Source organism: Panthera leo, chromosome D1, assembly GCF_018350215.1.
Source record: "Panthera leo isolate Ple1 chromosome D1, P.leo_Ple1_pat1.1, whole genome shotgun sequence".
NCBI classification, from domain to species: Eukaryota; Metazoa; Chordata; class Mammalia; order Carnivora; family Felidae; genus Panthera; species Panthera leo.
Genome location: NC_056688.1, coordinates 77,527,501 through 77,553,934, shown reverse-complemented (window position 1 = coordinate 77,553,934; position 26,434 = coordinate 77,527,501). Strand labels below are relative to the sequence as shown.

At 38.8% G+C, this 26,434-nt stretch overlaps 1 protein-coding gene and 1 long non-coding RNA gene across 2 annotated transcripts in view; one reads left to right on the top strand and one right to left on the bottom strand.

Annotated features, from left to right (window-relative positions):
- The window catches only part of ANO5 (anoctamin 5), a 106,580-nt gene extending 90,061 nt beyond the window's left edge, over positions 1 to 16,519 (bottom strand). Inside the window, exon 1 of the mRNA XM_042906393.1 lies at positions 16,415 to 16,519. The gene's annotated coding sequence lies outside the window, so the exon portion shown is untranslated. The remainder of the gene's footprint in view (positions 1 to 16,414) is intronic.
- LOC122200676 lies at positions 16,469 to 24,543 on the top strand. The gene is made up of 3 exons (XR_006193888.1): positions 16,469 to 16,549; positions 20,710 to 20,749; positions 23,903 to 24,543. It is a non-coding gene; the product is annotated as an uncharacterized LOC122200676 (long non-coding RNA).
- The last annotated feature ends 1,891 nt before the right edge of the window (positions 24,544 to 26,434 follow it).

Here is a 26,434-nt window from a genome sequence, read left to right as displayed (position 1 = left end):
TTCTTTCTTTCTCTTTCTTTTTTTCTTCCTTCCTTCCTCCTTCCTTCCTTTCTTTCCTTTTCTTTCTTCCTCCTTTCCTTCCTTCTTTCCTTCCTTCCTTCCTTCCTTTCTTTCCTTTTCTTTCTTCCTCCCTTCCTTCCTTCCTTCCTTCCTTCCTTCCATCCTAGAGATCTCTATACCTTGCTATCTGTTCCCTATTTAAACTTCTAGGAGTACATCAGTGCTGGTCAAGCAATTTGAGACTGTAGGCAATTCCTTACTTGATATGCTTTGGAAGTGTGTTTGAAATGTAAATGTATGTAAGTCAAGCGATAGTCTTAAATGTGATTAAAATAAATCACTAGTTGTGATACAGTGTTTGGTTTTTCCGATTGAATATTAATCATTGTTTGATTCTAATAAGCTGTTTACAACATGATTTGTTTCATGTTCTTCCTGTATACCAGAACTCTGGTAGGTACTGTGGATATGTCATTGAACAGATGACTACAATCTTTGTTTTGCATAGATTAAACAAAAATAAATGCAATAAAATTATTTTTCTATAATTTTATAAAATCATGTTTTATATTCCTTGGTTCTGTACCATATTGGAAGTGACATATATGAGCAGACATTTAATGTTGATGATTTTGCACAAAAGTAAATGGAATTTTTGATGGTATATTTGCTGATATTTTATCAACTTTCTGTAAACTTTGTTACCAAAAAGTTGAAGGCTTCTTTTGTTCCTTTGTAAAGGTCTGTATTTACCCACAACTCTTGGAGCTCTTAAGGAATTTTCTCTATATTCTTATCACTGAAATATTTTATGTTGCTTATCCATTTACAGTTTTAAGATCTGTTTATTTCCTCCATTGCTACATCCTGCATCTTTCAACAGAATCATCGACCATACATTGCCAAAATTATTTTCTGAATAATGAATACATGTTCTTCTAATGTAATTGAATATACAGTTAAGTATTGAGTTGAGATAAAAAATTTATCTTAAAAAAAAAAAAACACTCTTTTTTAGCCCTCCAAATGCGTTCTCCCTTTGTTTCAAGATTATTTGGTCTTTGCTTCAATGTTACTACAATCATCTGGTAGTGCCTTTTTTAAAAAAAAAAAAATTGCCCTTTGTTGATGAGCATTAAGGAGTGCACTTGTCATGATGATTAAAATAAAAATTTTTAAACATTGCCTTATGTTTCCTAGACTAAGGGTGGTATGCAAAAGTATTTAAATAATAATAGAAACATAGCTATAATGATATAAATGGTGACACTTTGAAAATCAAACTGTAAACTGGCAGATTGAAATAATTGCCAACTGAGAAGTAAAAGTATGAATGTGCTATGGGAAAGACACTTTAGGGGCACCTGGGTGGCTCAGTCGGGTGAGGTTCCAACTCTGGATTTTGGCTCTGGTCATGACCCCAGGACAGAGCCTCAAATTGGGCTCAGTGCTGAGTCTGGAGCCTGCTTGGGATCCTCTCTTTTTCCTCCCTCTGCCACTCATCCCAGCTCGTGCTCTCTCTCTCACTCTCTGAAATAATAAAAAAAAAAAAAAAAAAGGGAAGACACTTAAGGAGTGTCAGTATATAATGTGTGAAAGCCTGAGCTGTATGGAAGTTAAATGTATACACTTGAGCAACACCTGCATGTGAGTAATGTTTTATTCTAGCAACCTGATTGAGTAGATGGATCTAACTCTGAAGAGGACAAGTTCATGAGCTAGATTCTGGAGGCCAGAAGGGCCTTGAGAAGTCATCTGATGAATCCTCCACCCTCTACCCTCCTGGTATTCAAAGAAAGGACATGGGACCTCCAGTCAATATTCCAGATCAGTCGGCTTTCTTGATTTCTCCTCATATCAAGGCTCTATCTCCTATAATTAGTTTCCTCCTTTGGGGTCTAACAGGCATTTATTATTTTTTGGCCCCTAAAAATTTCATTCACTCCATTTTCAGGTGACCCTGGAATGATGTGGGAGTTAGGGACACTGACCCCTGCACAGTCAAAAATCTGCGTATAATTTTTGACTCCCCAGAACTTAACTACTGATAGCCTACTGTTGACCAGAAGCCTGGTGATGACATAAACATCATATTTTGTATGATTACACTAAAGTAAGCTAGAGAAAAGTTTGTTAAAATCATAAGGAAGAGAAAATGCATTTATAGTACTATACTGTATTTATAAAAAGATTACCGTGCAAAAGTAGATCAAACCCTTGGGGTTCAAGGATCAACTATTTTTAACATCACTACAATCCTCAAAAAATCCACACCATGCTTTAAGGTTTGGAGCTTTGAACTAGGAATCAAAAGACATACATTCCATCCTTGTCTTTGTCCCTTGATAAGCTGAACAGCACAATGACCTTGAACAAATGACTTTGCTTTGTTGAGCCACAGATTTCCCCATCTGTGAATATTAAGGCTCTTACCTGTTCTGCCCATCTCTCAAAGTTGTTGTGAAAGTCAAACAAATCATAAGCATGAAAGGAGTTTGGAATCAATAAAAGAGTAACAAACAGGAGAAAGTTTTATTGACTGGCAGAGGTAAAGTCCTAGATTTACTAGTAGGTAGGAATACTAGTCGTGGGTGTTGTTTTTCCTCCACAAAATGCAGCTTCAACCATGTGTCTGGAATTTGCAGGTACTTTCTGACTCCATACAGATTCCTCATTCACTACTCCCTGGTTTCAAAAGACAAGCTGTGTCTCTTTAGTTGCAAAATTTATCTCTCTGCATCTTGACTTTTTTTTCTTTCTTTTTTCTTTTTTTTTTAGGTGCTGGACCTTTACAATAAGCTCTAGTTCTGTCTACTGGCTTACCATCTCATATTCTTCCCTCTTCTAAAAACAAACAAACAAACAAACAAACAAAAAACCTCACTCAAAAGCTGGCACCTGGAGCCACTGTGGTCATCAAACACTGATTTAATACTTGGCACTCATGGACGTGTTGATAATTACCAAGATAAATGCCTAGGATAGCGTGTCAACTCTGCCCTGTTACTAGGGAAATGGCGTTGGTTCCCAGACTATACAGATCATGGGGCACTGTCTCAGCAAAGGATAAATAAGGAACAAGGGTGTGTTACTCTCTCCTATGCCTGCTTAGGATGGCACCTAAGTTAGAAATGACACTCCACCACTTGCAATCTGCCAATGGCTTCTATCACATAGAAGAGAAAATTGAAATGTCTTTCTTGTCAGTAGGATTGCAATGCTACATTTCCATGATTTGGGCCTGGGTAAATCTATTATTTCCCACCTCTCCCATTATGCTCCAACTATGCTGTCTTGTTGCTGTTCCTCAAACACAAAAAGCACTTATCCATTACTTCCCTCAAGCACTTTGCCCATGCTAGTCCCCCGCCCCCCTATAAAGATCTTCATACAGATGCTTAATGGCTAACTCTCTTACATCATTCAGTTTCTACGTAAATGGCACTTCCTCGGAAAGAATTTTGCTGACCACCCTAAGACAATAACCTCACATCACTCTACTCGCCTTGTGTTACTTTTCTTCATAGCATTTATCTCTTTCTGACTCTAAATTTATTCGCTCGTGCACATTTAGTTGTGTATAAGCTCTACATAGAAGCTCAGGTTTTCCTGGTTCTTCACTGTGGTTTCTGTGGTGCTTAGAATGGTGCCTGGCACAGAAAGACTCTCAAGAAATATTTCTTGAATGAATGATACAAATAAGGTTTATCACCAAATTTCCTATCTTTTAGTCCAGGCAGTACCTAACTCCCCCAATGCCCCATGCTTTCTAGCAGCTGGGAAAATAATCTAATTCTGAAAAAAAAACTATAAAACTTCTATAAACAGTTTTAATAAAAAGCTAAAGAAGCTGGTAGAATCAGCAGAGATACAGACAGTAAATCAGGACTTCATCTCACCATCTGAGCCCAATCTCTTGGCTTCTCTTGGAACACAGATGCTGGATCTTTGGCAAACAACAGCAGCAAATAGCAAGAAGAAGCAAGTCAAGAGCCACCTATGCTTCAGTGCTACTGTCTTCCTGTATCAACAGTGTCCTTTAGATTTTTTTTTAATATTTATTTATGTTGGGGAGAGCACAGGTGGGGGAGGGGCAGAGAGAAGGGGACAGAGGATCTGAAGCGGGCTGTGCACTGACAGGCTGACAGCAGTGAGCCCCATGTGGGGCTCAAACTCACAAACCGTGAGATCATGACCTGAGCTGAAGTTGGACTCTCAACAGACTGAGCCACCCAGGTGCCCCAACAAGTGTCCTTTAGTGTAAAGTAATCACATTTTCTTGTTTAAATGGCAGGTGTTTAGTATTGCTATTTGTCTTTGGCATATACATAAATAGGGAATAAAAAATAAATGGCCTACACTGGCTGCATCGAATAAGAATCGGTATCTTGGGCCTTGAGTGGATATATCTATATTACTATAGTTCTCATTCATCTTTCACAGATAAAGTTTTCCATCAGTGAGTCTATGTTCACTAACTCTATATTCTCTGTACCATCACATCCTTTTTTGAACCTTATTATAGCACTGAAGGGTCATCACACTACCCTTAGAGATTATCTTTACTGCTGTGTATCAGTCATTATATCAAGTGCTTCCTTCCAAATCCTTCCATTGGTTCTCAGCACCTATGCCATTCTGAGTCTCCATAATTCTCACTGTCCCACTCCAAAAGTGCACATTAGTCAGACTGTTTTGGGTCTGGCAGACCCATCCCAGGTTTGAATGCTCCTTCAGACCCCTGGTAGCTGCACAACCGTGAGCTAATGGCTTTACCTTGTTAAACCTTAATTCCTTCATCTATATCATGGAAACAGTTGTATCTACCAAATGGTGTGGTTATGAAGTCCTTGACACACAGGAGGCATTAAATGAATGTGAGTTTTCATCTTCCTTTAGTACACTCAATGATTTCCTTGATTCTTTCAGGAAAAAAGATTTCTCTCAGCAAAATGTCCCTTTTATTCCCATTTACTGTTTTTCTCCACTAACCTTCTTTAAGACTCTTTCTTGGGGTGCCTGGGTGGCTCAGTTGGTTGAACGCCCGACTTCGGCTCAGGTCACGATCTCACAGTTCATGGGTTCAAGCCCCACATCAGGCTCTGTGCTGACAGCTCGGAGCCTGAAGCCTGCTTTGGTTTCTGTGTCTCCCTCTCTCTGCCCCTGCTCATGCTCTGTCTCACTCTCTCTCTCAAAACTAAATAAACATTAGAAAAAAAGACTCTTTCTCAAATATCCAGCTCCACACTTACTTCTCATTGAAAAATTCTAAATTTCTCATGAAATTTATGTCACCTGTATGTTCTAACATTACCTTAATTTGAACAAATCAATCTTCCTTCAGACTAGTTCAACTCCAGCTTGCCCACTTATTTCAAAATTATTAGGGTTACCTCAAGCTACTGATTATAATAGCTAGGTAGGTACTATTACTATATATTATATACATTATATACTATATTAATTATATAGTACTATGTATTATACTATATATTATATTATTACTATATATTGTTACTATATATTATACTATATAATAGCTAGGTAGGTACTATTACTATATATTATATACATTATATACTATATTAATTATATAGTACTATGTATTATACTATATATTATATTATTACTATATATTGTTACTATATATTATACTATATAATAGCTAGGTAGGTACTATTACTATATATTATATACATTATATACTATATTAATTATATAGTACTGTGTATTATACTATGTATTATATTATTACTATATATTGTTACTATATATTATACTATATAATAGCTAGGTAGGTACTATTATTATTATAGGTAGGTACTTATTATCAGATATCTCTTGTGTGTGTTGCACATCTTCTTGGTTCACCCTTTCTCTTAAAATCAACTTTATTGGGGTGTAATTTATAATAATCATGATTATACTAATAATTGAGTTCACCAATTTTAAGTGTGCAATTAGATAGATTTTGTGACATGTATATAAATACCACTTTCACCACATAGAACATTTCCCAAAATTATTGCGTGCATTTGTAGTCAGTCCCCTTGCCCCACCCCCTGACCCCTGGCAATCACTGATATTCTGTCTATCACTAGTATTGGGGCTTACTTTCTTTCCATTCCAGTTTGTACTATTACAATTACTTGTCCACGTGTATAATTTGAAAGGATCTTGCCTCAACTCCCCTGAGGATCTCTTGCTTTCTGCCCTAGGGTCTCTCTACCATGACGAAGTGGGGTTGGTATATGTGACCACTCTGCTACTTTGACACATGTGCAAACTTTTAAGGAGGAAGTTAGCACAACAGGAGATGGCTCTGACAATACGGTTATTGCCATTCTTTGATGGGGCAATTCTGGGATGCATTTAACCTAGCTCTTCAAGGGTATAAGAGAAGGACCATTCCCCATTTGCCCTTGGATCTGCTCTTCCTTCCTTTCCATGTTTGACACTTCCCAGTATTCCCTCCTTCCCACTCCACTTCCTTAAAATCACTTCCCAAAATAATTTTTCTGTGCATAAGTCTTACTTCAGGCTACTAGGGGAAACCCACACTAAGGTAGAATCATTTTTTGTAACCCTATTTTTTAAAGCATTTAGGAAATTGAGGAAAGGGGGTGGGAGGGAGGAAAAAAGGAAGAAATTAACTGCCCAGAATTGCATGGCTATTAAAATACAGAGCAAAAGCTTGGATCCAGAACAGCCTGACTCCACATTTCATGCTTAATCACTATATTGCTTTTCAAGGTAGAAACTAAAATTAGCTTTGATTGTGTCCAATATGTTTATGATGTATATCTAAATTACCAGTGTTCTGTCATTTCTTCTTTTAAAATGCCTCACTCATCAGTTATTCACAATGCTTTCATCTAGTTGGAAACCACAATGGGTAATTTCTTACTGCTATCACTTTACAGCCTCCCTCTTAGATTCCTATGACAGCCTGATAGCAGATTTTCTTCCTTGCCATCACGCAATATTATTTACAGATAAGTGTGTTGGGTTTGGGGGTTGATAGCACTGATTCAAATCTTAATTCTCTCAGTTCTTAACTATGATATTTGGTGAGGCTTTTTCCATTTCTAAGCCTCAGTTCCCTTATTTATAAAATGGAGAAAGTAATTCCTAACTTACAGGGTTGTTTGGTGCAATAATATAATAATTCATATGTTTTCATTTGTTTAAATATTAAACTATAGCATGCCATATCCATTTTATCACATTTGCTATTATTGTTGTTGAGCTGATTTTAAGTGGTAGAGTCCTGACGAAGCTAGAGCCTTTTATTGTTAAATGTTTATTCATTCCTTGTGTGTGTGTGTGTGTGTGTGTGTGTGTGTGTGTGAAAGGATTTATTTTTACTAGTCTATATACTTCTACTAATCTATGAAGCAAGCCCAAAGATTTCTGGACTTTGAAATCAAGTGCATGACGCATAAAAATGTCAATATAAATATTGCTGGAAGCAATGGAAGGAACTCTTAAGACCCAGTGGACTCACATATTGATCAAAGTGCTCCATTATGTGGCATTCAGACGATCTTTTGTGCTGTGGCAATGAAATAAAAGCTTCTGAGAAATAGTAGGTTCCCATTAAAAGATGATTTAATGCTTGGATTCAAATATCCTTCAGCCAATTTGTAGTCCCTAAAATATATTATACCCAGTACCGAAATTTTAAGAAGTCCTTAAAACTGGGGTTAAATAGAAAACTAAACTCGACTGAAATACAGGAGCTTCAAGTTAGTCAAAGCGTACAATTACGTATGCTAAAATTGGTCAGGCCTTTTATAAGATATGTTTATGAAAACACAGTCTATTTTCAAAGTATCTAATTTGGTTACAATTTCAACCAGGAGTACAAAGAAAATGTGATTAAAGAGTTTCACTGCCTCAGTGGTTACATCTGGGGTTTTATCTACCTTATTAAATCCTCCTTCATGTTCTCCACCCAGTGGCTACATGGTTTCCACTAGTAGCATAAAAGCATCAAGAATATACTTGACTCTCCCCAAATCGTGAGCATACTTGCAACTAAACCCACTGTGGTTTGTAATTTCATGTTTAAGAGAAAGTTTAAGGAGAAAGTTTTTAATCACATTCTTTATTTAGTTCTCCTAAGCTGGATACTTATTTGTAGTTGCAAAGTCACAGGGGAAAAAAAAAATGAGCCTACCAGACTTAATGACATAGTTGCTTTACATTAAGGGGATGGTTCTAATTTGAATTGCCAGAAAGGTCAGTCTTCAGAAACAAAGAAATGGGAGCCCATAAAATAAAAACAGGTCTGCTTCAAAAATTAATATACACTCCACTGAGGTCAGAGAAGTCCCTACAGTTGGACCCCAGGACAGGGTCTAAAGGACCACAACTTGTCCAGGTAAGGAGAGTGTTAGCTGAAAGAGAAAAGAACTGATGGGAACCCCAAGCATATTTTACATCTGTGATGATCTAAATATTTGTTGACTATTCGTTCCTTCATTACTCCATGAGGACATGTACCATGTCTGTTTTACTCATCACTGCATCCACCAGAGGCTATAGGACAGGGCTTAATATAAGAATATTCAGGGATAGATAGCCAGATGAATTTATTCATTGTTTTTCTCTCTGCTAGTTTCTTTAGTGATTGTCTTCTCTCCCCAACTAGGTTGTAGTCATCTGAGAGCAGAGACCACACCTTAGATCCCTCCAAAATCCTTCGCAATAGTGTTTCATTTAAATTGGTGTCAATACCAACTGATTAAGCTGTCAAGCTGTCAAGCTGAGAAAGTAAAAGATAGGGAAGCAAGAGTGGTAGCAAGGAGTTGTCATGATTTCTGCATAGCATACCTTTAAGTACTCATTGAATTACATGAAATTCCCAAATGTGTCCATTTTGACATAAAAATTCCATATTCATTTCCTATAGTTCCTTCTAACTACCGAAGAATGAGTTATAAGAGTTGAGAAACCAGGAAAAATCATGACATTTTGGGTGGGCAAAATGAACTTTAAATTATAATTCTGCTACTTACTAGCTTTATAATCTTGCACAAACTTCTAATTCTTGTTGGAGCTCAGTTTCCTCAATTATGAAATGGGCATAATGCCTTTTTTTGAAGAGTTATAGAGATTAGATGAGCCGAGAACTCTAAAATCTCTAGCCTGTTACAGATGCTCAGTAAAAATAGTTCCATTTCCCAATATTCTTGTGCAAGTATCTAAACATCTCCTTTTCTCAATGTGTTTATCTACAAAACAAGCAGAAAAAGATAAGGAAATTAAGTATGGCTCAGGGCTCATGCTCAGAACTATACTATGTTATAGTCTTTATAATGGCATTAAAGTCAAATTGCATAAAAATTAATAATCCCTCAGACAAGTCTAAAAGACATGAAAAAAAAGTGTGTGTGTGTGTGAGAGAGAGAGAGCAGAGAAAGAGAGAGAGGGTGGAGGGAGAAAATGATTACAGATGCCTGTGTCTGGTTCAGGTCACCTATTTTTTCCTTCTCAATGCATGAATGAATGATTAGTATGTGTCACACTTCATAAATCTCCGGGTGCCTTCCCTTCATTTGTTAGGAGCTTGAAATGTTTATCTTCAAGTCAGAGTTTGCAAGTCTGCTCACACTATGAGTTCAGTTGTTTTGAATAATAGAAAGTTAATAGTACAAGAATATGTATCATTTTCTTCACATTTAGGGATATTCTTCTTAGTCATTTTAATGCACTGATTTCAATTCTATCTCTGGCACTGTTCTAAGGACTTTACATATATTAAGTCATTTAATCTTTTTAGCAACCTCGTATAACAGAGGCTATTCTCCCTCTTTTTCTGATGAGGAAACTGAGGCACAGAGGGTTTTTAATAACTTGTGCAAAGTCACATAGCCCATAACTGGCAGAAACAGAATTCTCATGGAGGTGAATAGACTCCAGCAATCACGCTCTCGGTCTCTGCTCTATTCTGCATCCTAATGGGTTATTAATTTTGTACATTACAGCTGAAAACTCTTACTACCTAGCAGATGTGTTGTAGGTGAAAGCAATTACCAATCAATGTTATGGAGATGCCCCTGGGTGATGTGCTGACAAAGATAACTCTCTAACTGCATCTAAATGCACCATTAAAGTTTCATTTATATGAATCACAAGCTATGCCCTTTAAGATGGATGAGAACCTAAGGCTGGGCACAGGAGGAGAGAAGGAGAGAAATGAATCCTGGGGCATTGGAAAGCTGCAGAAAGGTCAGGACTGGATTTGGTGCCTCAGTAACAGGAAGGCAGAGGGGATAGAAAGGGACTTCCCTGTTAGGTTAAACTATCACAACTGTGAGCTCACTACCATGAGTCCCTGTTTGTGAATGAGCAAACTAAACGACCGAGAGTTAAAGGTCTTACCCATGGTCACATAGCTGGTAAGCATCAGAGCATGGACTGGAAGTCATGTCTGACTGACAGTGTATTTATGTGCCATTTCCTCCATTACCCTGTGTACCTTCTAGAGAAAGGGAGACTAGTGGGGAGAGGTGTATCCAGAGTCCTACAAAGGGGAAGGGGAAGGGGTTGGAGATGAATAAGCCTCTTTCTAATTTCCTAAGATTGCTCTGCTTTGGCTTTTTATTTGTACTCTTTTATTATAAGTTTATGTCAACTTGTTATCATCTCTACTTAACTTGAAAGGACTTTATTGATTGGCTGTGATGTATAAAGTACGGTGCTTGCTGCTGTGTATTTTTGTGGTTGGCGGTGTCGGTAGAGTGGAGTGATAAATATTTTACCTTCTAAACCTTCAGGGAACTTAGGATCTAGTTAGAGAAATAATATGCACATTTTGTCCAGGATACAGCCCAAATTTCTGAGCCCAGCAGAAAAGGGTCTTCCCAACTGGACCATAGCCTTCCTTAGTGACCTCAAAACTCTCTCCTTCTCCTCATCTCGACCTCATTCCAGGGTCTTCCACGTACTCACCATGCAGGTTCTTGCCTCTGTGCCTTGGTAACTACAGTTTCCTGGAATGTGTCTCTCATCTCTGGGCACTCCCCTCTCTCCTAGCAGATACTGATGGCGTTATGCCTAAGGAACAGTCACATGACCTAGACTTTGCCAATCAGACACTCCTATTTGATTCTTTGGCTCTTGTGCAAATGGCACAAAAATAAAAGATCTGAACTCATCCAACCATGGTGGCAGGTGGGACCTCACAGAGGGGCCATGCTCAGGCACGTGATGAGGCAGCAGCAAATCGAGGACGGCCAGGTATCCTGCCTAGACCATTTCTACCATAAGATGGTTATTGCCTCTCCTGTTCCTGGGCCCTTTGAAATGGCTTTGATTTTTGTCTCTTTCCTAAGTCCAGCCCTCTTGAGATATGTTGAATCTCTGAGCCCTGACAGTCTTTTGCCAAGTCTCCTTCTGTGGCTGTAGCCAAAACCAGCCAGTTGTCCTCAAACTGCAAAAACTGTACCTCTCAAGCATTTTCTGATATTGTGGATCCAACTTAAACATTCTTTTCTTTGTGAAATATGCCACTTACTACATGAGAACATTGAAAAATACAGGTAACTAATCTGAAAGAATATTATTCTTTAAGTATATAGTAAAGTGCGTAGTAAGTCCTTTAACAGAACCAGGAAGGAGTAAACTCAGGACTTAACTAATTAAAAGTTTACTGTATGTAACAAGATCTTCCAAGGTTTTCTACCATATGTCTTTCTCTCCTTTTTTTCTCTCCCTCTTTTCTCTCCTCCCTCATTCTTTCAACAAATGTCACTGAGCATCTTCATTGTTGATTGGCATTATTCTGGGTTCTGGTGACACAAAAGTGGCCAAGACAAATAAAGTCCCTATTCTAAAGAAACTTCTGTGTCTGGGGAGAAAGAAATAAACAGGTAAACAATTTTAAATGATTATTTCAAAGGGTTATAGGAACAGCAACAGAATAATGTTATCAAGAATTATTGGATTGGGTGCGTGGGGGAGGTTACTTTGTTTGTAATTTATACAGGAATATCTAGGAAACCTTCTTTGGGAAGACGATACTTAAGCTGAGGCCCAAATCATGAAAAGAAGCTAATCTTACAAAGAATTAAAGAAGAGTAATCTAGACAGAAAAAGTAGCATACACAAAGGCCCTGTGACATGCTCAAGTCCAGCCAAAGAGATCAAGGTGAAGGAAACCCAGCAAGTAAGATGTGGATGTTAGAAGGGTAAGGAGGGGGTAGTAAGGGTTATTTCATTAGGACCTAATGGGTCACCAAAATAGTTAAATTTTATTCTTTCATTTTTGATGGAATTTCCTCCCTCACCCCTCCATTCTATTTCTCTGAATTTCAACCTTCCTGATTAGGAAAGATCTAATTGAATATTACTCATCATCTTAGTTGCTTGTATTAATCAAGTGTTCACTCCTGTGACAGATAACCCTCAAAATCTCTCTAACTTAATACTGAATGGAGGAGAAGTGTATTTCTTACTCCATTAAATTCCAAACTAGTGTCCCTGATCAGTGTTTATTTAATCATTCATGAATCTAGACTAATAAAAGATTCACCATCATTAACATATAGCTTTCCAGTTTGCCCTGATATCCAGACTGGGGGTTGGTTAGGGAATTTGGGGAAAGAATGTGTGATCTCATGAGAGGTTGGATGGGCCAGCTGGAAGAGATACGAAGCACTTTTGTTCATGTCCCTTTGGGCAGAAGTGAGTTACCAAACTGCGAAGCAAAGTGGAAAATGTAGCCTTGATGGTGCCCAGGAATAAAGAGAAATAGTTCAATCAATCACAGCCTGTGTCGTGAATTGTCCGAGGCTGCCTTCCTTGGTAGGTATCAGTGGAGCACAGTGTAATTGGCAAGCATTTTGGGGCTTCTTACTCCATACAGATGGGAGGTGAGTAAAGACAGAATGTATGTTAAAAAATGAAATCCAAGTAAATAGGAATTTTTTTTCCTAGAAAATGAAAAACACTAACATTTTGGTCATGCAAACTATAGAAAATAAAGCTGGACAAAATGTTCTCACCTGATTGAGATCAGCAAAAAATACAGTGATTTTCAGAGGAAGGAACACTTCATTCGGCAGGGCAGTGTGGTGGGTTGAATAGTTTCTTCTCAAAGATATGTTCAAGCCTTTACCCTTGGTACCTGTGAATGTGAACTTATTTGAAAATAGGGTCTTTGTAGAAGTAACTAAGTTGATTTTTATGGGATGAGGTCATCCTGGACTTAGAGTTCCCTCTACATGGAAACATGGAGTAAAAGGAAAGTAAATGCCCACCTTAAAATTGCCCCAGTCAGTACTTGCAATGCACCCCCACACTCCTTTGCCCAGCAGAGCATCTTCCTTCCCCCTTTTCAGGGATCTTTAATGAGCATGTAAAACATGCTCAGAATTCGGTCTCTCAGCTCAGCCCCAGCCAGAAGTTTGCTGTGGAGCATTTCCTGTGTCTTGCTCAGGTTTCCCTTGTCAAAACCCAGGATTTCACAGCTGCTTGGAGGAACCTCAGCACCCCTGTGATAATACACGCACCCAGTCAAGCTTGAGCTCCTCATGCTCCGGCAGGTCAAAGTAGGGTATTTGTAGGAAAGGGAGGGGACAGATCCTCCCTTCAATTTCCTGGTGACTGAGTCCCATCACAGCATTGGAAGTTCCTAGACTCTCATCAGATCCCTCACAAAAGGGGTTCATCACACTCAGGTCCTAACTTCTCTCTTTCCCAGAAGCTCTCACATGACCCAAGGGGTTTGTTGGTCAGCAAACCTCATTTCATTGCCTCTGCTCTTTCCATCTCTTCCTTTGTCTTGGCACCTGTTTCTAAAAAAAGAGTTAAAAAAAAAAAAAGGAAATAAACTTTGTTCCTTTAGCCAAAGCAAAAGGCCCACCATGTATAACAACTTAAGTAAAAAGAACCCTTGGCAAAAGAGAGTAATATCACCTAACTATGCACAGCTCCACCCCAGGTAACAGCCTCACTGCATAAGGAAAAAGAGAAGGAAAGGAGGTGATTGTTGGTATAGACCAAGTTGAGGTTGTCAGAGGCAAACAGCTTCTCTCCCGTGGCTGAGCCTATTCTGCTGAGGAGCCAGCAGAGACTTTGAACTTGTATTCCAGGTTCTGTGTGACTTTTTACTATTTCAAACACCCATCTAGGGGAAGAAGTTCACTCCTCCAAGTCTTGGTGGGATATTCGTTGATGAGAAGTTTATAAGGTGTTGCTTCCAGGCTTTGGTTCAATTCAACCACAGGATTTGGGTTGAGAATGGAAAGGATGGGATTTGGTGGTCCATTAGCCCTGTGTAAAAGGTCTCAGGAAAAGTGCCAACATCCATTTAGATCCATTTTGTACACGTAGAAGCTAAAAGCAGGCCTAAAAGAAGAGGTGCCAGTTGCAGCTAAGGAAAGAAGCCAAGAACAATAACAGAAAAGAAGGAGAATGATTATGTTTGAGGAATGAGTTCTGAGTCAGAAAAGAGAACAGGAAGGGAAATTAAGTGTGATATGTCAAAGATATATAGATGATATTGTATTTGTTCGCTAGGGTTGCCATAACAAAATACCACTAATAGAGTGGCTTAACAGAAATTTATTTTCTCAAAGTTCCAGAGTCTGGAAGTCCAAGATCAAGGTGTCAGAAGTTCCTGTTTAGTTCAGTTCAGTTTCTCCTGAGGTTTGTGAATGATCATCTTTTCTCTGTATCCTGACATGGTCTCCCCTCTGTGATGTGTCTCTTTATGTCTCCAGATTTCTTCTTTTTTAAAGAATACTAATGATAATGGATTAGGGCCCATTTTATTGATCTCATTTTAACTTAATTCTTTTTTTTAAGTTTAATTATTTATTTTAAGGGGGGGAGGGCAGAGAAAGGGAGAGACAGAATCCCAAGCAGTCTCCAGGAGCTGTCAGCACAGAGCCCCATGATGCAGGCTTGAACTCACAAACCATGAGATCATCACCTCAGCCGAGATCAAGAGTCAGATGCTTAACCGACTGAGCCACCCAGGCACCCCAATTATTTCTTTAAATAAATACCTTACCTCTAAACTTAATTATCCCCCCAAAACCCCACCTCCAAATACAGTCACATTAGAGATTAGAGCTTCAACATATGAACAGCTATCCAACCAGCCCATGACAAGAAAACAGGCATCTTGACTAGCCTGGATGGCTTTGTGATCTCAGTCACCTGCAAACATTACTGGATCCTTAGTGGTCACCATCAATGAGTATTCTCTCCATCAATTCCCCTGACCTGGGCAGATGCATCATTATTACAAGTTGCTTATAGTTCATTTCCTTAGCCCCCAGGAATCCATTGGCAATATCCAGCTTCTTGCAGCTAGGGCTCATCTGCACTTTTAGATAGCTTTGCAGGCGAGGACCTAGGATAACCCAATACTGTCCCTTGCTCCTGCATAGTTTATACCCGGTTCATGGGCAACTCTTTCCCTTCCCTTGCTTCAATAAAGTCTGAGAGTCCATACATATCCCAATGTAACTAGCTCCCTGTAGGTGGTCTGCTGTCATAGACTATGGTGGTATTCTCAGACATAAATTTTTCTCAAGTTTTCTCAATTTCAGAAACACAGTTTAATTCTTACAAGTGGTCCTATAAATATTACCCTGCCTTGATAAGCTTCAGGTAAAGGTTTATCCAATGCCTGGAGTAGCCAGGAGTGAGGACTCACAGTGTAGAAACAACTCTCTCTAAGGACACCTCTTTGCCAATTCTTCTGCCTACTTTCCAATCCCTCTAAATTTTTGATTTGGTTGAGGTTTTCAAGAGTCAGTTACAATTTCACATCTATTTTATTTTGGGATCCTGGTCAAATCACACATATACTTACCCAAATAGAGTCAGTGTGTGTGAGAGGGAGAAAGAGGAGTGTACTAAAACTGTTGAAAATAATGGAGGTAGAAATAGACAGATAAGGATAGATAAGGAAGAGGAAAGAAGGGAAGGAGGATTGGGGGGAGAAAGAGAAAGAGAAATATGTTAAAAATATTAAAGGTGTTTATGCTGGAGTGGTGAGAGAGATAATTTAAGTTTTGCCCTCCAAACATTTTGCATTTTCCAAATAGTTTATATTGATCCTTAAAATAGACTTTTTATTGTAAAATAGTTTTAGATTTACAGAAGAATTGCAAAGCCAGTAGGGAGAGTTCCCATATACACCATAAACAGTTTTACTTATTAACACTGCACAATAATATAGTACAATTGTTACATTAATGAGCCAAAATTAATATACTGTCATTAACTAAAGTTCATACCTGTTCAAGTTTCCCTATTTTTTACCTAATGCCCTATTTCTGTTCCAGGATCCCACCCAGACACCACATTACGTTTAGTAGGTCATGTCTCCATAGACTCCTTTGGCCATGATATTTTCTCATTCATTCCTTATTTCTGATGGCTTTGACAATTTTGAAGAATACTGGCCAGATACTTTGTAGAATGTCACTCAACTGGGATTTGTCTGGTGTTCTTCTCATGATTAGACATTATTTGAGCAGGAAGACCAGAGGTAAAGGGCCACTTTCCTCCCATTATATCAAGGGTAAGTACTATCAACATGGCTTATCACTAGTGATGTTAACCTTGGTTAATTGGATGAGACAGTGTTTGGTTTTACCTCCTTTTCATTCTTTGGAAGGAAGTCACTTTTTTTATCTCCTTTACATTCTTTGGAAGGAAGTCACAATGCACAGCCCACACTAACAGAGTAAAGAGTTATGTGCTACCTCCTTGAGGACAAAATAACTGCATAAATTATTTGGAATTCTTCTACATGGAAGATTTATCTCTTGTTCCCTGTTTACTTATTCAATCATTTACTTGTATCAGCATGGACTCATTGATATTTACTTTATACTTTGGGTTATATGATGCTTTTCATCTTCAAAAATAGACATTGCAAAAATGAAAATATTTCTAAATTGGCATTGCATGGAAATGGATCAACAAACCATAAGGACCTTCAATTTAACTTTTTCAAGTAAGGCAACCTTAATCAAATGTAATTATATTTGAAAAAAATAATTTTTCAAATAACATAACCGTATGAGGAGGATAAAAGGACTAAACAAACAACGTTTAAAAACATTTTTAAAACTCAGATAACTTTTGAACTATATCTGTATTCTAAAGACGAAAAGAACTGTAAACTAAGCTTTCATTCTACTTGATAGATTTCACAGCAGTATGCGCTTAGCAAATCTGATACTACTTTCTGTGTATTGCAGTATTGAGTGAATGAGTAAAGGCGCTGATGATGTTTGGAGCTAGGGTTTTCCCTGTTAGAGAAGGAAGATACAAATATGGAAGAGAGGAAGGCTAGAAAGAACCCTGTACTTTTAGACTGGAATTTTCCATGGTTGAGACAGGAAAAGTACAAGATGACTTGGGAACATTCTGTGGTGCCACAAAGTAAGGAAGAGCTGGAAAAAAAAAAAAAAAAAAAAAGCTGGTGGGGGCATGTCAGTAGAACAAAAGTCTCTCCTGAAGGAAGCCTTTTTTTTTTTTTTTTTGTAAAGTCGGCCACCTGGGGCCTCCCACACTCTTAGCACTAATCCTGACGCGACAGCATTCACTTGGCAGACTTTATTTTTTGGGGAAAAACAAAAACCATGTATCTCTTGGGTTGGAAAGGACCCACTGACAACAGGGCAAACACGTGTGAGCAATAAATATGCTTGTACATTCAAGTATGTGGGGGCCCGAGGGGGGCCCGTGTTCTGGCATCTGACTCCCCCACCCCGAGCTCCCACCCACACATTTCAGAGCATCAGAGCCCAGGGCCCCGTACTGCGGGGTGGGGGTCCGGCCGCCTCCCCTGCCAGGAGGGCCTCTGAGAAAGATGGAGGGAGCCCAGCTGGGGCACCGCCTGAGGAGGACGTGGCCACCTCACGCCCTGGGGGCCGCGGGGTTGTGGCGGGGGGTGGGCTCTCCAGAAGGGCTGGTGGCGGGCCAAGGCAGGAGACTTTCCTGCGCAATCCCGTGGGTGGGCTTGGCTGTCTGGGGGCTGGACCCTCCCCATAGAAGGCAGTGATGTCACCTTCCCAGCTTGGGGCGCAGCGAGGGCTGGGTGCCCAGGGTTGGGCCGAGCTGAACCCCCCCAGCTTTCGCCGCCGGCCCCCAGCCCTGCCGCGGTCCCTGTCCTGGCCTCGCTGCTCTGTCCCTGGGCCTCGGAGCTTGGAGTTGCGGGGTGTCACAGCCCGTCCCCACCCATCCACTGCCCCTGCCTGCTCAAGACTGGGTGCCGGCTGGGGCTGGGGGGCTGAAATGCCAGGACCTGGCGGCTCTGTGTGGGGGCACCTGGCGTGCCTCCGCTGCTGTGTCAGGTTCCAGGCTGAGACCACCTCACACCTTCTCCAGCCTGGGGGAGGTGGGAGGGCGAAAGGGCCGGGAGGGACCCCTCCCTGTGTGGGAGAGCCACAGTGGTCAAATCTGGCACAGTTGGAATATCACAATTAAAAATAGTAGTTATGGATTACAGCCCACTGACTAAAAAAAGAATCCATGTGCCTATACTGCTAATATGTATGAATAGAAAAGACAACTTTTTATAACAGAAGAATGAAAACTGTTGAAAGTGGAAGGAATGATGGTATTAAAAAATCATCTTGTGATCATCTTAGTAATAATTGATTCAGGCATGAATCATCGAAAGCTGATAAAACTAAAGTGCAAATTTTGATGAGATACAGGGTATGCACATTATATCAAAGCACCTTTCCAGAAATTAGTTATTAATCACCAAAGATGGGAGATGTGATGTGATTCACTGAGAAGAAAGCATTACTTCATTGTTGTCCCAGACAAAAATGAATAGCATGAATTAAACTAGAAGGAAAAAAAAAAAAAAAAACTCCACAAATAGTTGAGAGATGTTCTACAAAATAACTGGCTTGTGGTCTTTTGAAAAAAGTCAATGTTGCCAGGGACAAATAAAAAGCCTAAAGAACTATTCTAGGTTAAAAGAGACTAAGGAAATATTGCAAGTAAATGCATTGTGTAATACTGAATTTGTTTCTGGACTGAAGAAAAAAACTGTGAAATGGAAATTATTGGTATAGAGGTGAAATTTGAATATGGCCTGTATATTATACAGTAGAAAATTTGCTGCAGTAATAGAATTACTAATGGCCAAAAAATCCTAAGACATATATTCAGTTTTAACAATAATCAAACAATGTAACATAAAACAAAAACAAACTATATTATTCAATGCTGGCAAGTATATTGCAAAATGAGTACTCTCACATCCCACTCATATGCGTGTGTATTGATGGATGGATGGATGGATAGATAGACAAACAGATGGCATTACATGTTTTAAACACTCAGGCTTAAAGGTTTTCTCAGTTGAAAGGGTTTAGTTAACTGGGTTCTTTTCTCTAATCATAAGATTAGTACATTACCCAACCTACAGCCTTTACAAAGTGTGAAAACTTTAGAAAAAAAATTAAAAGTATCTGTAATCCTCCTCCATAAATCTAACCACCATTAATAAAGGAATATTGAAAAATATATTGGAAACATACTGGGTAAATAATTATATTTTCTGGGTTTTTTTTAAATTTAACATTATATTATGATGTTATCAAATATCATTTAATAATTTTTGAAGAAGTACATTTTAATGAAAATATAATATTCTATGGCTATAATGGTAATTTATTATAACATTTTCTTTACTATAAGACATTAAGTTTACTTCCACTTTGTTACTATTACATTGCTCTGACAAATGCCTCTGTACATTCATATTTTACATATTTATGATTATTTTCTTAAGGAAGATTTAAAGAAGTGAAAATTTTCAGGTGAAAAAGATCTATCTATTTATCTATCTACACAAATGATCTCTAAATTGCTTTCTGAAATTTTTTAAAACAAATTTAATACTCCTGCCAGTGGTATGTGAAAGTGCCTATTACGCTGTATACTTTCTAGCTTTTCACACTATGATTTTTGGTTTTTCATTGTATTACTTTCTTACTAATACCGATGAACTTTTTTTTTTAATAATTTTTTTGGGGCCATGTTATTTCTGTGACTTCTGTTTTCATGCTTTACTCACTTTTTTATTGAGAAGTTTTAGTTTTCATTGTTTTACGTGATAGACAGAGATATATTGATAGTCCTATTGCTGGAGATGGAGATAGAAATAAATGCATAAGGGGCACCTGGGTTGCTCAGTCAGTTAAGCATCTGACTCTTGATTTTTGCTCAGATAATGATCTCAGAGTCAGATCAAGCCCTGAGTTGAACTCTGCACTAGGAGTGGAGCCTACTTACGATAAAAAAGAAAAAAAAAATAGAGGCATAAATATAGGAGAGAAAGGGGAGAAAAGTAGAGAAACAAAGAGGAAGAGGGGATAGTAATGATGTATATGATATGGAAACAGATTTTCTATCGCTTTAAGATTCCTGAGAAAGAGATTATCTTTTTGGTTGATTTTTATTAAAATTCTGATAGTAATGTTTCTCTAGAGTGAAATATTCATTCCCCTATCTTAAAGTAGTATATATATTCTACATAGGCTCTTTCAACAGTATGTACAGTGTATTATTGTAACTTATCATTTGCTCCCTCTAGTGAGAAAATCTATTCATGTATTTGGAACATTTCTGACTTCTTTTTTGGTATTTAGCGCCCTCTGGTGTTTGCAAAGAAGGGATAACAATACATTTTGCCTCATTTCTGCTTATTAGGATTCCTTGGAACGGATGGATTGTGTCTATACGGATTGAGGTAATGCTCGAATATTTTCAAATTCACTTCAGAAACAAAAATGAGTGACAGTCAATTATTTAATTGAGGAAAGTTCGGGGATCACACAATATCTGGCAAATGCCAGAATGAAAATTGCCTGGGGAACTTAGTTACCAGAATGGCTCTCCTTTACAAAGCCAGACAATGAACATTCATGTTCAGTCTGTGAAGTCTATTTCTTGATAATGTAACAAATACTGTGAGAATAAAAGCAGCAAGAGGAAATGGGAACTACCGAGGAGGACGAAGGAGAAGTGAGAAAAGAACCATTTCTCTTTGTCATTTAAGAGGACTACTTATATTTTTTCCAAGAGATTTTCCTCCTCTTGGGGATTCTTTATTTGTCATCCAATATAGAAATTCTACATTAGCCACTTCTTCAAGTTGGGGTTAGTTCCTTAATATGGGCTTCTATTTTCTTACCTACCCATTTTCTTATCTACTAGTTTGGTCATCTTCAAATCTTTTTGATAGGGAAGAAGAGTGGGCACTTATCCAAACAAAATAGTTCATGGAAATCTAATGTAAAACAGAGGGAAAATCAAAGTTAATCTAGTTCAAATGGAACAAAGAGGCTGGCGGGCGTCTTGGTTCCCTGCCAACCAAGGTAACCTTCCCTCTTGTTTACATCCCAATTGACCTCTGGATCACCTCTGAGACTTTCCAAGTTCTTGAGGAGCACATTTTGACCAACAAGGGAAATTTACAGAATGCCTTCTTCCCATAAGTGGCTCAATGTTACCCTCAAAAGCAGAAAGTCTGCTCCCTGTAAGTGATTTTGTAGATCAAAAACTAGTAAAATTCCTTTCATTTATTTACGTACTTAACACATTCTTAATGATAACCAGACATTATGCTTGATTCTGGGGGGGGGGTGCCAATAAATTGATATGTTCCCTGTCCTCCATAAAGATAGTCTTATAGGACAGATAAAGATCAATGAAATTATTACACAAATAAGTATAACATTATAAAGGTGATACATTAAATAAAAGAGAGGGAAATGCTACCATGAGAGCATATGATAGGAAGGTTTGATCTAGACAGGGATATCAGGAAAGGTTTCTAGGGGAGCTGATGAGTGAAGCAGGATCTAAAGATAAGTTAAGAGTTACTTGGGTAAAGTAAAGGAGTGGGAGTATTTCATGCACAACGCAGGGCAAGCATGGCTTTTCAATTCTTTGAAGATGGCCAGTGTGACTAAAACAAAGCAAGCAAGGGGTGGGTGAGGAATGGGATGACTAGGGGCCAGGGCAAACAGAGCCTTGTAAACCATTCAAGCATTTTTATCTATCTCTCTATCATCTCTATCTCTATCTCTATCTCTATCTCTATCTCTATCTCTATCTCTACCTCTAGCTTAACAGAAAGCTATTAAGGTGTTTAAAGCAGAGGTGATATATCAGATCATTCTGGCTATTGCATGGTGAATGTATTAGGGTGGAGGACGCAAGAAGTATAAATATGGACAGGGATACATGTGAGGAGATTTTTAAATGTCTGGTAGGGAGATTATGTTGCCTTGGACTGAAATTTGTTCATGGATATAGAAAAAGTAGATATGTTGAATTACGTTTTAAGGGATAAAATCGATGCAACTGGGTGATGGACTGGATACAGAGGTATGGAAGAGGAAGGTGTGAAGGATAACCCCCAAATATCTACTTTATTCAACTGAATGGATGAGACACGGACCATCACAAGAAAGACACCACTTTGGTGAAAGATGAGGAGTCATGAGTGTGGTTTGGATATGCTATGTCTGAAGAGCTTTTGAGACAATTTGTCAAGTTGACTGTTGCAAATTCATACTTGAAATGCAAAGGAGCTGTCCGAGCTGGAGATGCAGATCTAGGGGTCATCTGTATCTGGGAGCAATGGAGACAGGAGCATAGATGATGGCTCCAAGAAAGAAAATGCAAAATTATAATATAATTGGGTCTCTGATAAACTTTTAGTAGCTTCGACCTCAAATGGCTAAGGAAAGAAGGTAAAAACTTTAAGCTGAGCAGCCATAGCTATAACTAAATCAAGAGAATATTATCAAGAGAATGGTGGGCAAGAAAATATTTCAAGAGGGAAGGAGTGGCCAAAGAATCAAATAATGCTGAGAAGTTAAGAAAAGACCTACACATATTCACTGGATTTAGCAGCAGTGGGTTTTGAGGGCCCTTCATGAGACCTGTTTCTGTCCAATGATGGAAGCCAAAGTTCAGACTAATATAGTTAGGAAAGTGAATTGGAGATGAGTTGATTTATTAAGTTTGGCCTTAAAGGTGAAGACAGGGATAGACTCCTAACTGGTGCAGGATATAGCATTTGAGGGAAGGATTTTAATTTTTAAATAAAAGAGAATTGAGTATGTTCAAACACCAATGTTTGATGTTGCAATGTATAAAAAAGAAAAGGACGGGTGCTTGGGTGGTTCAGTCTGTTGAGCGTCCGACTCTTGATTCAGGGTTATGGGTCAAGCCCCGGGTCAGACTCCACACTGAGTGTGGAGCCTGCTTAAGATTCTTTCTCTCTCCTTCCCTCCTTCTCGCTCTCTCTCTCTCTTTCTCTCTCTCTGTCTCTCTCTCTCCCTCTGCCCCTCTCTCCTGCTCATGCTCTCTCTCTCTATCCTTCTAAAATAAAAGTAAAAAGTAAAAATAAATAAAATGTTCTCAATTTAAAAAAAAAAAGAAAAGGAATAAGAGGGAAAATCAATAATGGAATTTTCCAGAGAAGAGTGAAGATGATAAGATTGAAAACATATAAGGAGGTACTACCTTTGGGTGGCAAAGGTGCTGCACATCTGTTTTAACCAAGGAAAAGCATTGTTAGCTTACTTTGGTACATATGGCAAGTTCGAATATTTGATGGCAAGCAAAGCGGGCGTGTGTGTGTGTGTGTGTGTGTGTGTGTGTGTGCCTGTATATACATAAATCTTGTTTTTTCTTTGGAAGGTAAATGGTGACATCATTTGGTTAAGATTTGAGGTTTAGGTCAAAACAATAGAAGTTGACCAGACAAATGTAGAAGAATAGACCGTCGGGGTCAACTGTATATCCAGGTTAGTTACAATGGATTTATGGGTATCCAATCTGCTTTCCTTGACTGACTCACCTTTATTTTGCTTCTTATCACATACAGTTTAGCTGGAACAAATGTAATAAGAAGACAACCATGGAAATAAAATTTTATGTCTATTTCAAATAGTCTGCATGGTGTTCTGCCCATTCACTACATATAATAACATTTTGAAATTCCCTGGAGCCATGCCTGATGTAATTGAATATGTACAAATGTAAAACAGTGATCGAATCATTTAACTTATAAAGCCATTTAGAGCAAGAAGAAAGAGGACAAAAGATTCACGTGACCACAGAATCTAACAGCACAGTCACATTTATATATGTATACACACACATTTTCTATATATTTTGATATATTCCTGAGGTTGGGGAGGGGTGAAAGAGGCAACGAATGGCTTCTTTGTGCTTTCAGAATGCATGGAGGCAAATCTACAATGAGATGAAGCATGCTAGTATATACAGATGAAAATGTTATTATGCAAAAAGAAGGAAATGGGGATTCCATATGACTAATTTTACTTCTAAATCAATTTTTCATGCCATTGTATGGAAACCTTAGGTCCCAAACCTAAAAGAACAGGTAAAAAATGGTGAGGTAGCAAATCCTGTAATATTTTGCTGCCGGCTCTTCCGTTTTATATGCAATCTATTATCCTTTCAATGAAACTGACCTTATGTAAGCAGCTTTTTTGTTTCCAATAAAACCTGGCTTTAGTGTAACAACTACTGTACCTTTTTTTCTTCAGTTTTCCAATGTACTTGGTGCATGTGTAGCTGCGAATTTGACCCATCCAAAGAAAAGTTCAGCCTTTGTTCAGATTCCAGAGGGGGTACCCTCTGAAACTTTGGTATTTCCTAAGTTATAGGAATATCTTTGTTATTCATGATGGGCTCTTGGGACCTCATCAGATACATTATGCTACCTGCTACCAAGATGGCTCATGGTAAGCCCTTCTGGTCATGTGATGTTAGCTCAATCTCCAGGGAGGGAGTAGGTACTGAAGATTGAGTTCAACCACATGAATAATGATTCAATCAATCATCTCTGTGTAATGAATCCCAATAAAAAATTCTGGACACTAAAATACAGGTAAGCTGTCCTGGTTGCCAACACTATCTGTCCATGACTCCAGACGGGGGTGAGGGTGGAGATGACTAAAAGCTCCATGTTTGGGCAACTCCTAGACTTTGCCCTATGCATCCCTTCCTTTGGCTGGTTCTAATTTATGCCTTTTCCCTGTAATAAATGTGATTTTAAGTATAATAGTGAGTTCTGTGAGCTTTCTAGTGAATTATAAAAACCAAGTGTGGTTTTAGAACCCCCAAACTTGCAGTTGGTGCCAGAAGTCTGGGCAGAGTTGGCATTCTGGAGGACTGTGCCCTTAACCTCAGAGTTTAGCTAACTCCCAATGATGCAGAACCAAATCAGAGCTTTTGAATGCCCCTTTTGATTGTCTAGATGATTTTGGACTCTGTAAGGCCAATCTTTTTTTTTTCCTTCCTTCCTTCCTTCCTTCCTTCCTTTCTTTTTTTTTTTTTTTTTTGCAGCCCAAGTGAAGGGTTATCTGTCTTTCAAATGTAGCTTTCTTCCAAAGGCCTTGCTAATCCCTGCTAACATCTCTCTTCAGAAACAATGTCCCTCTGGGAGTCTTAGCAGTGTGATTAGATCACTTTCCTAATAACATCACCTCGAAATCAGTATTTCTGGGTCTCAAAATCTTACAGCTGTGTTATCAGTCAATGCCCAATCTGCTGAAAAAACTACACAGAATTGAATAGGGAAATTTTAACGTAAAGAATTATCAACTGTAATGAGGGTTTGGTGAAGAATAAAGACAGTTTCAAAGAATACAAAGGTAGCACATATAAGGACCAGCCAGCACCTGCAGGGCTGAGATAGAACACTCAAGGGAGATCCACCCCCCCATCCCTCTCCCCTCCCCACTCCGAGGTTTGAGGTACAGATCTTGTTGGAAAAGGCTCTACTGTGGCTCACTGGATAATAGAGTAGTTGCTGTGGTTTCTCACTGGTGGAACTTGCTGGGAATCTGCTCTCTGAACTTGCAGGGAAGTCACCTTGTAGGAACTAGGGAAAGTCAATTCACAGAAAGGGTGTTACCTGAGGCACTACAGTACAAAATTGCATTGGTAAAGGGATGCTGGGGGAAGCAGCTGCCGGCTAGTTTCTCCTGCCCACGTCTCACTGCAGGAGCCACATGCTGGGGAAGCTGTGCTTGCTGCAGGAGCTAGGTCTGGAGAAGCAGTGTGTGCTGCAGGGGCTCTCTGAGCAAGCACAGCTTAACCAGGAAGAAAAATCCCTTCCTTCTGCTGTGTCTTTCTGGCGCCCTCTACTGACGAAGCTTAATTAACATTGTGCCACCTGGCAAAGAAAAACTTTATAGACACCCATCTCTATCTTCACACAGCTGGCAATAAATTATGAATTCAGACCTGAGAAGAAATAGATTGACAACTGACAGAAGCTTAAAGCTATATGATAGGTTATTTTACTGTCTGGGAGGTCTTAAACTTAGGATTTGCCTTAGCTTACATAATGAGGTGACAGGACCAGGTCCCATCTTCCAATACT